The 14,434-nt window shown below is 33.0% G+C and overlaps 1 protein-coding gene and 1 non-coding gene across 3 annotated transcripts in view; one reads left to right on the top strand and one right to left on the bottom strand.

The window, feature by feature from the left end:
* Window positions 1–14,434, top strand: part of CNTNAP5 (contactin associated protein family member 5) — a 945,272-nt gene that overhangs the window by 618,576 nt on the left and 312,262 nt on the right. The gene's annotated exons all lie outside the window — the stretch shown is intronic.
* LOC141510632 (U6 spliceosomal RNA) lies at window positions 12,278–12,385 on the bottom strand. Its single transcript, XR_012475069.1, has one exon. It is a non-coding gene; the product is annotated as a U6 spliceosomal RNA (small nuclear RNA).

The following is a 14,434-nucleotide window of genomic DNA, read 5'->3' as shown; positions in this document are numbered from 1 at the left end:
CAAAATATTCTTCATTAAAATGATTTAACTTTAAATAAAGGATGGGGGGGCAGCTAGGTGGCACAGTGGATAGAGCACCGCCCCTGGAGTCATGAGTACCTGAGTTCAAATTCGACCCCAGACACTTAATAATAGTTACCCTAGCTGTGTGGCCTTGGGCAAGACACTTAACCCCATTGTCTTGCAAAAAAATCTAATATATATATATATGTATATATATATATACATATATATATGTATATATACATATATATATGTATATATATGTATATATATATATAGCTTAAAGGATGTCCATTATATGTTTCCCATTCTGAGATTTCATATTTACATATAATATACAGGATGTTCAGGAAGTCTTTCTGTAGTTTGAAACATCAATAGCTTAAAACTACACCAAGATATTTGGAACACCCTGCAAATCTTCCATGTGATTATTTCATATAATAATGAATGTATATTTACTTCAATTCTAACCTCTTGGTTCCATCTACACTTTTACTGAAGTATTTTTTTGGGTTCCTAAGCTACCAGTGACAAGAGAATAATGTGTCTGCTCTTATAAGATGGTATTACAATGGTCATACCTAGATGGAATCCTAAATGCCAGTGAATTAAAAAGACTATATTACCATAGAAATGGAGTAGTATAGACTACTCAACAACCATAACAAAGGAATAAGAGATACAAAGTATATAGTTATATAAAGAGTAGTGTAGGATAATCTATTTGTTAGAGGAGAGACTTGAATTTTAATGATGCCTAACTATACTCTGGCTGTTACTGTTTTATTTTAAAAAAGTATTGGCTAGATATTATAGTTAATCATCCAAAATGTTGAAAGTTGACAGTAAGTGGAAAAGGGTTTTACTGAATCAGCAATAACCTTACTTTATTAACTTGTAAGAATAATGCCTCTAGAAATGGAAGTAGAATGTGAAATGATGCCTTGGACAATTCATTTTCCAACTTTGCACAAGACTGGAAATTCTTTACCCATATTGCACTGAAGTGTGTCATGTTTTCAAAGGATAAAATTTATCTTCCATGAAACAGGCCATTTACAAAATTAATAGATAAATTAGCTAAGTGAAACAGCCCATTAGATCCACTGTCATATTTTAGGAACCAGGTTGTAGAAAGGAAGCAGAAGTTAATGTGTAAATACAACCACATTGAAATGACAGGAACTATCAGTCTATAGTGGGCAGTTGTGGTCACTCAAATGAAGCCAGCAAAATGCTGTTAGCTTATGGTTCTCCTTGTGTTGTTGCAACACACATTAAACCAATAGTAAATTCAAAGGAGGAAGACAGGGAGTGAGCAGGGAAGATGGAGAGAGAGAGAGAGAGAGAGAGAGAGAGAGAGAGAGAGAGAGAGAGAGAGAGAGAGAGAGAGAGAGAGAGAGAAGAGTAAGGAGAGAAAAGAAGGTTTATTAGAACTAAGAATTACAAGTCCTAGGCAGAAACTCTGAATTTACACAGAATTCATTTATTTGTGAGGTGAGGACATTCTCTCTAATATCTCCTTGGATCATACCACCTAATCGAAGGGCAAAGATTTAACATACTTCTTCCATATGCTGGTTACCTTTTTAATTCCCCTTTCAATAAACGTTCTATTTGCGTACCTTCCTAGCTTAAAAATAAGATATGTTTCTAAAGTTTTTGCATGCCATAATAACCTAATCTACTGGGATTTGCACTCAAAACATAGATTTATTTAGAAATTTGATCCTTTGGATGAAATTTCCTTTAGATGCTTTATTTAATTCTTTCTGAGGAAATGGATTGATCTTTCCCCACTGCTCCCAAGCTGCAGGTCACCCATAAATTAAAGAAGATGCATTATTTTCATTTTCCTATCTAAGATCTTACCTTTACCACACTTTTGGAGGTAGTACAGAATAAATACTATAAAATGGCTCGTTTCTGCTTATACTTTCTTTCTTAGTATCACATCTATCATCTCAATCACTCTTAGAAATGTTTGTGTCAAAGGCTAAGGCAGCTGATAAAATTTTCCCTCATAGGTTATGAATGTGAGTAGCCCAGAATCTCTGCACTGAAAGAAAAATAGTTACATTTGGTGTTTGTGATGATTTGAAGTGGTGAAAATATTTTTACTGCCAACAAAAGCATTTTAATCTTGTTCAGTACTGAATCTCTAAAATCTAGATTTTTATATTGCAAATTGCCATGCTCACCACCAAAGTTATTCAAAATGAGTGCAATTTATTGTATAGATAATCTTCGTTGGAAACTTTGTGTATATGTTCAATTCCTTAAAATAGTTAAATGAAGGGAAGGATTAGAGTATTTCTTTTTATCAGTGAGAAAGTACAATGTCTTTTAAGCTAAAATATTGAACTATGGATAAAGAGCCAAGGGACCCATATTATGACACCTAAGGAGGGGGGAATACTCGGACCAAGTAAAATTTTAAAAATCCACTAACAAAAATAACCATAAAACCTCCATATGCATTTACATAAAGATCCATCTCTTCTATTGTTGACTATGATATCAATCCTGCATTGTTATTTAAATTTTTGATGTATTTTTTTTCTTTTTACTTGGATTTCATGAATTTAGGGTATGGGAACTTTCTTTATAATTGCTTGCTAATAACTTATTTTTCTAAGCTCTAGCAGCCCTTTCAAACATTGAGTTTAAATTAGTTACACAGGATTGATTACTCTGCTTGTATAAATCAGAATAGGACTTGAATCCATGTCTTTCTGATTCTGAGGTTTGTTCTCTATTAATGCATTCTCTGTCTCTTGCATTTTTTGAGAACAGGGACAAAAAAATCTCCTTTTATACTGGGGCAAAACCTTAAAGGGATTATATTGCTCTTCCTTTATGTTACATTTTTCCAAATTTTGCAGATGCTCTGCCCTTCTATGAAAAGCAAGATATTTTACTCTAATACAGGGTGGACATTAATTTAAGTGACATCTTCCCCTCACCATTCCCTCCCCTCAAACAGAAATAGGGAGAAATAAAGGCCTTTAGGAAAAATATACACTTTGATGACTTTGTTTATGATTTATACCTTTATGGCTTCAAGTAATATTTGTTGCAGCTGGCAAAACTCAGAATGATATAATTTTGCTGCTAGAAGACTTCAATGATTGTTTATTACAATACTCACATTTTACAGATAAGGAAATTAATATCTTCATGAAATAGCTTGTCATTAGATACATGTCCTATTTAGTTCTTCTGAGGTTTTGTAGAATTCTTATGCCCATATCTGAAAGGTGTTATTCACGAAAATTCTGTTATTTTCTCTGTATCTTTCTTTTGAAATAGATTTAGACTTAACTTAAATGCTTTTTTAGATGTTTATAAAATCGCACTTTCAAAAAAAAAGAAGACAATGTTGAGAAGCTATTTCAAGATTAGAAAAGTGAAACAACAGAGAGAGCTCTTTAATCGATCAATAAAGATTTATTAACTTGTCTCTATGTACCAGGTACCTTACATGGCATGGTCAATCAGAAATGCTCACAGGAAGGTCAATTTGAATTTTTGATTTCTTTAAAAGACTTAAAATCTCATGTGACTTTGTGAAATCATTAACTGTGCCCTCAATTTACACATGAATAAAATGAGTCTATTAGACTAGATATCCTCTAAGAAGCTTTCTAATTTTGAACTATGATTCTTTGATCCTACAACCCTCCTCTGATTTCTAATTGTATCACAGCTATGACTCTGATCTGTACCAAGCATCGCTAGTGGATCTTAATCTCTAAAAGGTCCTTCCAGATTAGACTGACTCAAAGTATTATCCTGACAAAGGAGTGCTTATTAACTTGGAAAAGATTGATGATTAAGTTGACCTCAAAAATGATGCATTCTTTTTTGGATAATCACATTCATCAAGACTGTCTCCTAAAATTTAGAGGGGTTATTATCTATGTTTATTGATAGAATACATACTCTTATAAAACTGTACTTGCATGTAAGTACTAAGGCATAAGTTGTATAACTTCAGATACTTCTAAATCACTTTATTGTTAGAAACAAACGTTTATTATAAGAGAATTATGTGCCAGGCAATCTTCTAAACACTTATGAATATTGTCTCATTTGACCCTCACTGCAACACTGGGGTTTAAGTGCTATGATTATTCTCATTTACAGGTGAAGAAACTGAGGCAAACTGTTTAAATCACTTGTTCAGGGTCACACAGTTAATGTCCCTAAGGCTAGATTTTTCTCTCAGGGCTTCCTAGTTCCAGCTACAGTGATATCTTTTTGATTTAGCTTCCTACAGATTATCATTATTCAAGATAAGGCTATTGCCTTGTCTAAGCAATGGGTGGGAGTGAGAAAGAGGCAATAACTTTTCTGATTCTGTCTCTCTGGCTATCTTTCTCTACCTCTCTCTGTTTATCTATGTCTCTCTGTCTCTCTCTCTGTCTCTCTCTCTGTCTCTCTCTCTGTCTCTCTGTCTCTCTCTCTCTCTCTCTCTCTCTCTCTCTCTCTCTCTCTCTTTCTCTCTCTCTCCCACAATATCCTTACCCCCTTCATGAAGCACTTGCAATGAAGGTATAGAACTAAGTATGTAGATACATGAACTGATAGAATTTCCTGTGTAAACCACCAGATGGTACAGAGAATTTAAGTTGATCCAGCTCCTTTACAATTTCATAATCTCTTCCCCACCACCACCATCTTTCTTTCTACACATATGAACAGATGAACACTACTAGGCTGGACATATGTATAAGTGGCAGTAACAGCCCAGATTGGGCAGTTTCCTTGATTTTGGTCAAGGTTTTCTCTGAGTTTAATGATAAAAAAAAATTGCAGATAATCAGGCAGTAAGTGGAACATATCTTCATTCCCATTATGATATTATATTCTTTACAATTATTTTATTACACAAAGAAATGCATACTTTCATTTTGGATTAGACTCTATTTACTGAAGAGAATTGAAAAGAAAGATATAGCAAGATCTTAAATCACAACTTCTCTTTTATATCTAAGTTTTCACTTTTATTAGTTTTCAAGGAAATTATCTTGCCCAGTTGCTTTTTTTTTTTTTTTAGATTTTTTCAAGGCAATGGGGTTAAGTGGCTTGCCCAAGGCCACACAGCTAGGTAATTATTAAGTGTCTGAGGTCGGATTTGAACCCAGGTACTCCTGACTCCAGACCCAGTGCTTTATCCACTACATCACCTAGCCTCCCTAAGCACCCCAGTTGCTTTTTATAGAGATAGGTTACATAGCATCCCATCAATACTTAAGCCATGAAGAAGGTTACTTTTCTTTTTTGTTTGTTTTTGCAACACAATGGGATTAAGTGACTTGCCCAGGTTCACATAGCAAGTCCAAATTTGAACTCAGATCCTCCTGATTCCAGGGCCAGTGTTCTATCTGCTGTGTCACCTAGCTGCTCCTAGAAGGGTTACTTTTTCTATGGCAAATAGTGATCCTTCCTCTGTCTCAGATTAAATTAATGTTCCCTTGCTCAAAATCCATTTTCGTTTGTTTCAAATAGACTCCAGGACCAATGTGAGATTCTTCAGTGGGCTTAGAGTCCTTGTAAACTCACATGCCAAACTCCCAGTCTATGCTTTATATGAAGGCAGCTTCCATGTGTCTTCATCTGTACTTCTTGGATAGTCTTGATATAAAGCTGTCCACTCTATTTTAATGCCTCACTATAACATGACATAATTTTAGGTGACTTTTTTGTCATCTCCCTCAATGTCAATCCCTAAAGCTATATAAAATGGGGATATATATTCTGTCCATTTGACATTTTTCAGGATAAGGCCAATTCAGGATTATGCTTAAATAAAAGACAATTTAAAAACAAAAAAATGAGAAATGTAATAAAATAAACTTGCTCTCATTTGGAACTTCTCCAAAGTAGAATTCACAGCCCCTAGAGAGGTAATTTCTACCTCTATAATTCTTATCAAGGATATTGCAAAAAGAATTAATATTAAGAAACAGATTGTACTTGGTGGGCCCTGATGTGCCTTCTAAATCTAATAATCTATCATCCTGATTTTTTTTTGACACAGTCATCACTATTTAATCTTTTGGTGTGTTTTGTGCCTATCTTAGATAGCTCACAATGTAATCTAATAAGACTTCCTTAGGTACAGATTTGTGAATATCACTTATTTTTAGTGCCTTTCAAATAGATTTCAAACTTCTTACCCCTTACTTTTATATCCTCCTCCTAATTAGGCATTATACTGTTTTTCTAGCATTATTTTGTATTAACTCCTCAAATTCTGTGCTCTAGTCAAACCAAACTACTTTCTTTTCATTGAATAATATTTCTATTTTCCTACCCTCTGCTTTTGCCCACACAATAAGAAACTGTGTGGTCAAATGGAAAGTGTCCTGACTTTGAATCAGAGGAACTAGATTGAAATCCTGCCATTGTTACTTCTTTGAGCAAATCACTTGTCTTTTCTTTGTCTCATTTTCCTCTTCTGAAAGATGAAGAGGTCCCTTCCAGTCTGATTCTATGTTCCTATAGTCCCATTCTCTATGTAATACCAAACAACATGTTCATAATCTGCCTCTTTAAATTTTATCATCCACTCTTGTAAAAATGTCAATGTAATCCACTGCTCCTGAAATTAAGTTATATCTAAAAGGAGGGATAGTTGTAGAGGAAACTCCAGAAAGAGGGTACAAGATAATAATTTGTGACCACTGTCAATCTTCTAACTCAATAGAACCCTGATTTTTTGACAATAAAATTTAATCTCTTGAGGGCAGGAGACATCCTTATATATAAATAGTATATCTTTCCTAATACTTAGTACTATTCAATTATGCCCTGGATACAATGGATCCTTGATAATTACTTGTTAAATTGAATTTTCAAAGATCCCCTTTTAAATTCCTGTCACATGAAACATTAACTAACATAAGTAATGAGATCATGATCCTTGATGTTGGGCTGATCACTACTTCAGATGACATGTATTGACCTCAGTAAGCTGCCACAATGGCATTTTCAGTTTTATTCATGTAATCAGGTACATATTAGACGACAAGTATTAAATTTCCAGAAAAATAACTCTAAATGTAGCAATAGGTAGACTTGTTAAGTAATTATATATTGCCAATCTAATGAAAAGTCATTACCCTTAAATAATGGATCACATCAGAGAGTAAATTATCTCAGGACAAGGCTGTGGGTGCTTCTTGAAGACAAGGTCAATTACTTATGCCAAGTAGCCCATTTTAGAATATATTATGAATAATTCACACATAAAAATTGGCTATAAAACATGTTAAAAATAAAAGGTGAAAACATTGAATTCATTGGTAATGTATTTAAGATAATAGCAAGAGAACAATTATAGCTGGATAATATTCACAGTTAGGTTATGAGAAATTATAGTTTGTGTGATAGAATTCAAATTAAGAAGTCTTTTGTTTTAAATGACTTGTCAGCATTTGGCCACTTCCATACCATGAGATATTGGGAGGAATATTTCCCCTTTAATTTCCACTTTGCATTTTAGTGCACTTAGACTTGGTTCCTTTTCTCATCTGTACAACCAGTGGACTTTTCATGCTTTATCCAATTGAATTTTATTAATATACCTCCTGAGGACCTCTAAATATAGAAATTTACTTCAGTTAAATTAGGATTTATTTATTTCTTCTATTTTATTTGACTTTCTTCCATGTCAGAAAATGCATCATGACTCATTGTAGTCAGGTATTAGGTATGATTTCAATGTTTTTAATTCTTCTCCTTTGGTATTTTCCTATTTTCTTCAAACTCTTTTGCCTCTAGTTCATGAAATCATAAAATCTCATATCCAGTACCAACATGAAATCATTATCAAGTGGAAAAGAGAAGAAAAAGACAGAAGCTAAAACTCTATTGTTAAGGAAATGATAGATTTCTTTACAAAAGCCACTGTTAGAAAATATAAGCTGTTCACTTTCTGAAGGTCAGTTCTTTCTTATTTTCATTCAAAAGGATTTATTCAAATGCACTTATACTTTAAGACAGCAAGCTTTGTATAAACTATTTTAATTGTTTTTCCAAATGTTGTTTCCACCAAAATCAATGTTATCTAATCTTTTTTTTATTTCATTGTGCAATAGGTGAAATCAGAAAACAATGTTGAAATATACTTTTGGTTCTCACTTTAGGATTTGTTTTCTGGGAATCATTAAATATTTTCTGGCTTTGTCCAGATTTTAAGCCCAAATCCCAGAGATGGGTAAAAAGGAAGAGAGGAGAATCATTCAAATCAGTGAAGAAAAAAAATGAAGAAAGTAGTTTTGGGGGTTTGGTACAAACAAAGCAGCCATTTGATCAATGCCATTTCTAGCTACATGTCAGAGAATAATAGAAACTCAGCTTCTTGTTAGAGAAGTAAAGGATATGTGGTTAGAAAATTGCATATTCTGTGAGGTTTTAGTTGGAAAATGTTTTAGTTTTGCTGAACTATTTTTTCTTTGTTAAAATAGGAAATTTGGTAGGAAAGGAAGGAAGTTAATGAAAACTGACTTTGCTATATAGAACAAAAAATATACCAAAAAGTGTTTCATATACAATGCTAAAACTAATAGTCTCCAAATTGTTCATTTTCTCCATCTGCCTGGGAAGGAAGGCTTTGTGGAGGTTTGAAGTTGAGTAGAGAAGTACTTATTTCTGTAAAAATGAACTTCCAGAAGTCCTGCCTATATTTTGATTTTTCTTGTGAGTTTTTAATCCAGAGATCTCTAGCAGTAATAAGATGAAGTAGAAAATATTCAGAGCATAATAATAAAACTGTCCCTAATATATTTCCAGTGGTAGGTATATTCATTTATTATGAAGTAGAATCCTGTAATGAACTATTCAGACATTATGGCAGTGAGAGTTCTTGTGCTCTTTCAGACCAGGAAGAGAGATAAATTGTTCTTTTCTGTCATTAACTTCTTTAGATCTTCTAAATCTAATGAAAGAGATTCTTAAAGAAGAAATTCTTCTATATCTTTGAAAACTGATGGATGCTTTTTTTTAAATTAAGGTAATTCAAATCCTTTACTGTAAACTAAAAAATTCCATATAGTCTCATGCATTTTTCCCTGGTCTCTTTTTGGAAAGTTCACAAGTAAAAGAAACCTTTATTTTGTCTTCTTTTTTGTACAATGCATTTAGAGATAAACCTGATAACTTCTATGTGAAAAGGATACTACATCATGCCCTATAGATCCCTAATCATATTCTATTTTACTCATCCTCCACTTCATGAAAAACAATTTTTTTCTTTCTTTGAGTCAGAGTTGCCAAATAAGGAATTTTTTTTCTGTCTATATAGGTATTACCTCCTCAGAGTATTAATTTTATCTTTCAAAATTAGTTAGGCCTTCCTCTTCTTCCAAAAGATTGGCTATTATCCTTCATTTATGAAGAGGACAAAATGACATCACTATGTTAGTCATATTATAGTATATCTAACTCTGATTAGAGCAATAAGAACTCAGAATGCTCTACCACAGGTGGGGCACAAATGGATCATGTGAACATTTGGGGAAGATTCTCTAAATTTGTGCATCTCATTTTTCTTTTGATTTATTACAATTCTGTTTTACTCATAGAACATAGCACCTTCTCTGATGAGGTCATGCCATGCTGAGCCACCCCATACCCAGTGTCTCCCACATTACATAATCAATTCCAAAGTCCTTAAAAGAGACCTTGAGAATGTCCTTGTATTGTTTTTCCTATTTCCATGTTATTTATGTGTAAATTTTCCATAAAAGTCTTTTTGACAAGTATGTTTGACATTCGAATGACATGACCAGGCTTTTCGAGTGTAGTAGAGATTATTTGATGTTTGATTTACTCCTAGCTTTTAAAAGTAATGATTTCAATCTATTTCTCTGATTTGAGTGTGCTAACAATCTGCAGATAGGACTTGAAGTTCCCAGGGGGTAGGTACAGATCTGTAAATGAGGGCACAAATCATAATCAGGTCTAAATTTCATTAAAAAAATAAACAAATGGCTGCTATTAAAAATTAGCAACTACAGACAACTTCCCTGTAAAGTCTAACTTCAAAATGTGTAATTTTATGTGAATGACACAATATGGCTGCTTCTGACCTATAAATAATCTGGAATCTGGAACTAATGAACCATTCATGGGTCTGTTAGCAACCATTTCCTTTTCACTCTAGGCTAAACCATCATAGAAAACAAGAACTTTAATGTTTCTCCTTACTTCCCTTAGAGTTGTAAGGCTTATGATTTTCTCTCCCTTCTTTCCTTTCTTCTTGATGATATAGTGGCTAGAGAGTTTGGGTTAAATTCAGGAAGAGCTGAGTTCAAATCCAATCTTTTCCTGGGCAAATAATTTGGGACTTTTCTCAGTTTCCCCAAATGTAATATGAGGATAATAATAGTATCTATTGTTGAGAGGATCAAATTAATTAATAATTGTAGTGTGATACACCACACACAGACACACACATAGTAAATAACAAGAAAGTCTCTGCTCTCAAAGAGTTTACAATCTAAAGGGTAAAACAATACACCAAAACAAAAAGAAGGAAGAAGAAGAAGAAGAAGAAGAAGAAGAAGAAGAAGAAGAAGAAGAAGAAGAAGAAGGTGTATGTGTGTGGGGAGGAGATGGGGGCGGGGAGAAGGAGGAAGAGGAGAAGGTAGGGGAGGAGGAAAGTGGAGGGGGCAGCAGGGGGTGTTTTGTTCCATGGATTTGAAACCAGGTAGAGCAGCAGTTCCAAAATGGAGTGAACCGAAAGTCTAGTTTCTGCTCTCTCTAAAAGGAATATACTAGGAGGAGTATCTGTTCAATCAGAGGGGAGGGGAGATTGAAGGAGGCAGTATCAATAAAGTCTTTAGTAAACAGCAGCATAGTGATGTGTTCAGAAATAATGAGTTTATTTTGTGAGGGGTATTTTTTCCTGTGTGGTTGAAGCCAGATAGGGCAGCAAATGCAAAATGGAATTATTGTTGTTGATGTTAGTAGCAGTAGTAGTTGTTTTAGTGGTGGTAATGGTAGTAACAACAACAATTTATTTTTCTTTCTTTTTTTTGACCTCTGGAAGTGAGAAATTACCAGCCGATTTATTTTATATGTCTGCATTTGCTAGTACCAATCCCATGCCCTTTTAGTTTACCTGCTTTATTTTCTGTAAAGAGAAAGTTCAGCATAATTTCAAAGAAGTAGGGGAATTGCATGTCAAGATCTGTCTCCTCTACATCAATTCTGTGCAATAGTGGGGGGGGGGGAGAAAATTGAAAAGAAATTTTCCATTATATTAAAGTAGTTGCTATAATAGATAAAACTTAATCTCCAGTGATTGGCTAAAGATGGTATTGCATCAGTGAAGTGGCTTTCTTTTGAAACCTACTTTAATGAGCAATTTTCCTAGCACCTCATTCAGGCACAATTAGATCTTTTTTTCTCCCTCTTGCTATTGGCCTTCACCCCAGAGGCTATCAAAGGATACTATTTCAAGACTGATATGAGTTTGTGAAAGTTACCATCTGATGCGTTTATTTCAATGCATCTATATGAGCAGCTGTTTACATAACATTAAATGGTACAGCTGTTCTTGTCATGATAAGCATCTATGTATTTTGTCCAGAAGGAAGGCTATGTTCTTATAGCCTCTTAGCGTAATAGCTTCAATAAGAACATGAAAAATTCTCTATCCCCCTTCAACCACATAGCTAAAAGGTAGAGGCACCACTCATTTTTGCTATGTCATGATACTTTTTATTAATAGGCTTAAGTTTGCAAGGTCACTAATGAAATATTTATTAGATTTGATGAGGTGAGATCTTTTTTTGGGGGAAGCAGCAACCACAGGATGGTCTGTTTAAATATTCTTTCTGTCAATAGTTTTCAAAATGAAGTGAGTAATTTAATATCACATCCGCATATAACATTTTTTGCTACATCACAGACATGTTTTCAAGACAAACTCTATAGAAGTTGATTTCCCCCCCCTTTTTAGAGTCACTGTTTTCAATTTATACAATAAATCATAGATAAATAATTGGTGAATTTTCCCATAGAATAAGAATCTTAAAGTAGTCACATTTTTTTTAAATGTTAAAGTAGAAAATGAAGACAAAGTTCATTTAAGCAATGATTGATAACAGTTGAAATTCAGACAAAGTTACCAATCAAAAGCTAGATATTTGTATTTCTTTAAACTTTATTCTAAATTTTTTTTATCATGTCTCATATGTATTTTAAAAACCTTTACCATTTATGAAGAATAGAAGTAAGGAACCTTATGAAGATGTACAAATGAGTACTTTTTTCAGACTACTTTATTCCTTGCACAGGGGCCATGTTAAATCTTCTCAATATCATTCCAATTTTACAGTATCTGTGCTTCCAAAGTGAGCACTACTTTATTTATTCTATCTAATTCTGCCTATCTTTTGTATCTATACCCAGCTAAGTTTCTGAAAAGAAAAAAGGGAAGAAATATGTAAGAAAGCAAAATTAGAGGATGTAAGACATAAAGGAATTTCCATAGCTCTTTTATGAAATACTTTTCTCATAGCTCTTTGAGATTGTTTATTCTCATTTTATGCTCATCTGATATATTAGAAATCTGAGATTGAGAGAGATTTTAACAGATTTTGTAGAAATAAGAGACAGGAGAAGTCCCCAGAAGAGGGAAGGGAAGGAGAAAAAGAGATGAAAAATTAAGGAAAGGAAGAGGAAGGTAGCAAGAGAGAGAGAGGAAAGAGGGAAAGAGGGAAAAGATAAAGGGATGGGGAGGGAAAGAATAGGGGGAAGAAGGGATGGAAATAAAGATTGCATAAGATTTTAAAGTTTGAAAAGATGTCATTAACTAATTCTATTTTTTCAGTTACTATGATAAAACAAAAATGAATTTCAAATGACATTTTTAATATTTGTATTCCTAATGAATGTTAATCATTCAGTTAACACATTCATATGCATGTTTATATATGTGTAGATATATGTACATAGTACCATAACATCAATCTACCAAATAATTTAATGTTTAATCTCATTAAATAATTCTAAAAATACATTGAGTTAAATGATAAAACATGAAATTACCTTATAGATGATATAAAGCAGAAAATATATTATCTGCTAATTGAGTTGGAAATTAAATTTAAAAAATCATATGTACAATATAGGTATATGGTATTAAGAGCAGCCATATAGCCTTGTAGGATAGAGATATAGTTATATATAAAGAAAGGTTATGTGTATTGTCATTCTCAGAGAGAAAATTCTTATTGATACTTCCCTTTCTCCTCAGGCCAAAATCAAATGGGAAAGTTCCCCTAAAAAAAAGAATATTAGGCAATATATTAAGAAAACTGGTTCTTAGTACTCAACTTATTTTTGGCTCACTGTGGACACTGAGGAAATCGTTTGCTTCTCTGTAATTTAACCCCCATAAATGTAAAATGAGAAATTTGTGAGAAAATTGTGAGGATAAAATGAAATCTTATGCATGAAAGTACTTTGGAAATATGAAATCTCATAGAAGTATAAGTTGTTTTTTTTTCTAATAATACATGCAATTATATAAATTATAGGCTTTAAAAAACTTCAAATAATCAGCATGACTGATTCTTTCCTTCTAAATACATGCTGGATACTTTTAATATATACTGACTACAATGAGGGAGTACAAGAATTAGATTGATTAATCTTTTGTTCTCCTCCCATTTATTATATTGACATGGATAGATTTATAGCAATTATGCTTATTTATTAAGGTGTATTTTATAAAAAAGACTCATCCACTAAAATAATATTGGAAGCTTTCACTACTATCAAAGTGGTGTTAATGTATGATTTTTACACTCAGAAAGACTATTTAGTTATGTAATAGTAATAAGGCTCCTCATATTATCATTTAAAGATCTATGTGCTTCATTGTCAAGTTGTCAGTATCAGAACTTTCCACAATCAACAACTGTGTTAAAACAGTTTTTGAAGTTCCATGTTTTGTGTTAAGATCTGTATCAGTTTTTGTAGTTTCATGTTTAGTTTTAAGATCTGTAACAAAATTAACTCTATAAAAGTTAATAAGAGGTATTAGTTGTTTAAGATATTTTCTCTAATAGATTTTTGAATTCACAATCATAGACTTTCCATCTCCATAATCTAAGTTATACTGTTAAATCTTGTTTTGATTACTGGGTCAAATATTACTGAAAGAGAGTCAGGATGAACCTTTTACAAGATTCTAAATTATGTTAAGTTTAGCCTGAGAGTTCATAGTCCTCCTACCTCATCCTCTTCATATTGACTCTTCCCCATTTTTCCCCATTAATACCTGTTCTTGGATTCATGATTCACAAGAATGTTCAATGACCAAGAGTGGTTAGAAAATTAGTTCTTAAAGCAGAATATTCATTTTAGCAGAGTTCAAAAATCTTGAAAGAATGGGATGAATCTT

The sequence above is a fragment of the Macrotis lagotis genome, chromosome 1, assembly GCF_037893015.1.
Source record: "Macrotis lagotis isolate mMagLag1 chromosome 1, bilby.v1.9.chrom.fasta, whole genome shotgun sequence".
NCBI lineage: Eukaryota > Metazoa > Chordata > Mammalia > Peramelemorphia > Peramelidae > Macrotis > Macrotis lagotis.
The sequence above is the reverse complement of the archived record's forward strand: the minus strand, read 5'-3'. Positions and strand labels throughout refer to the sequence as shown.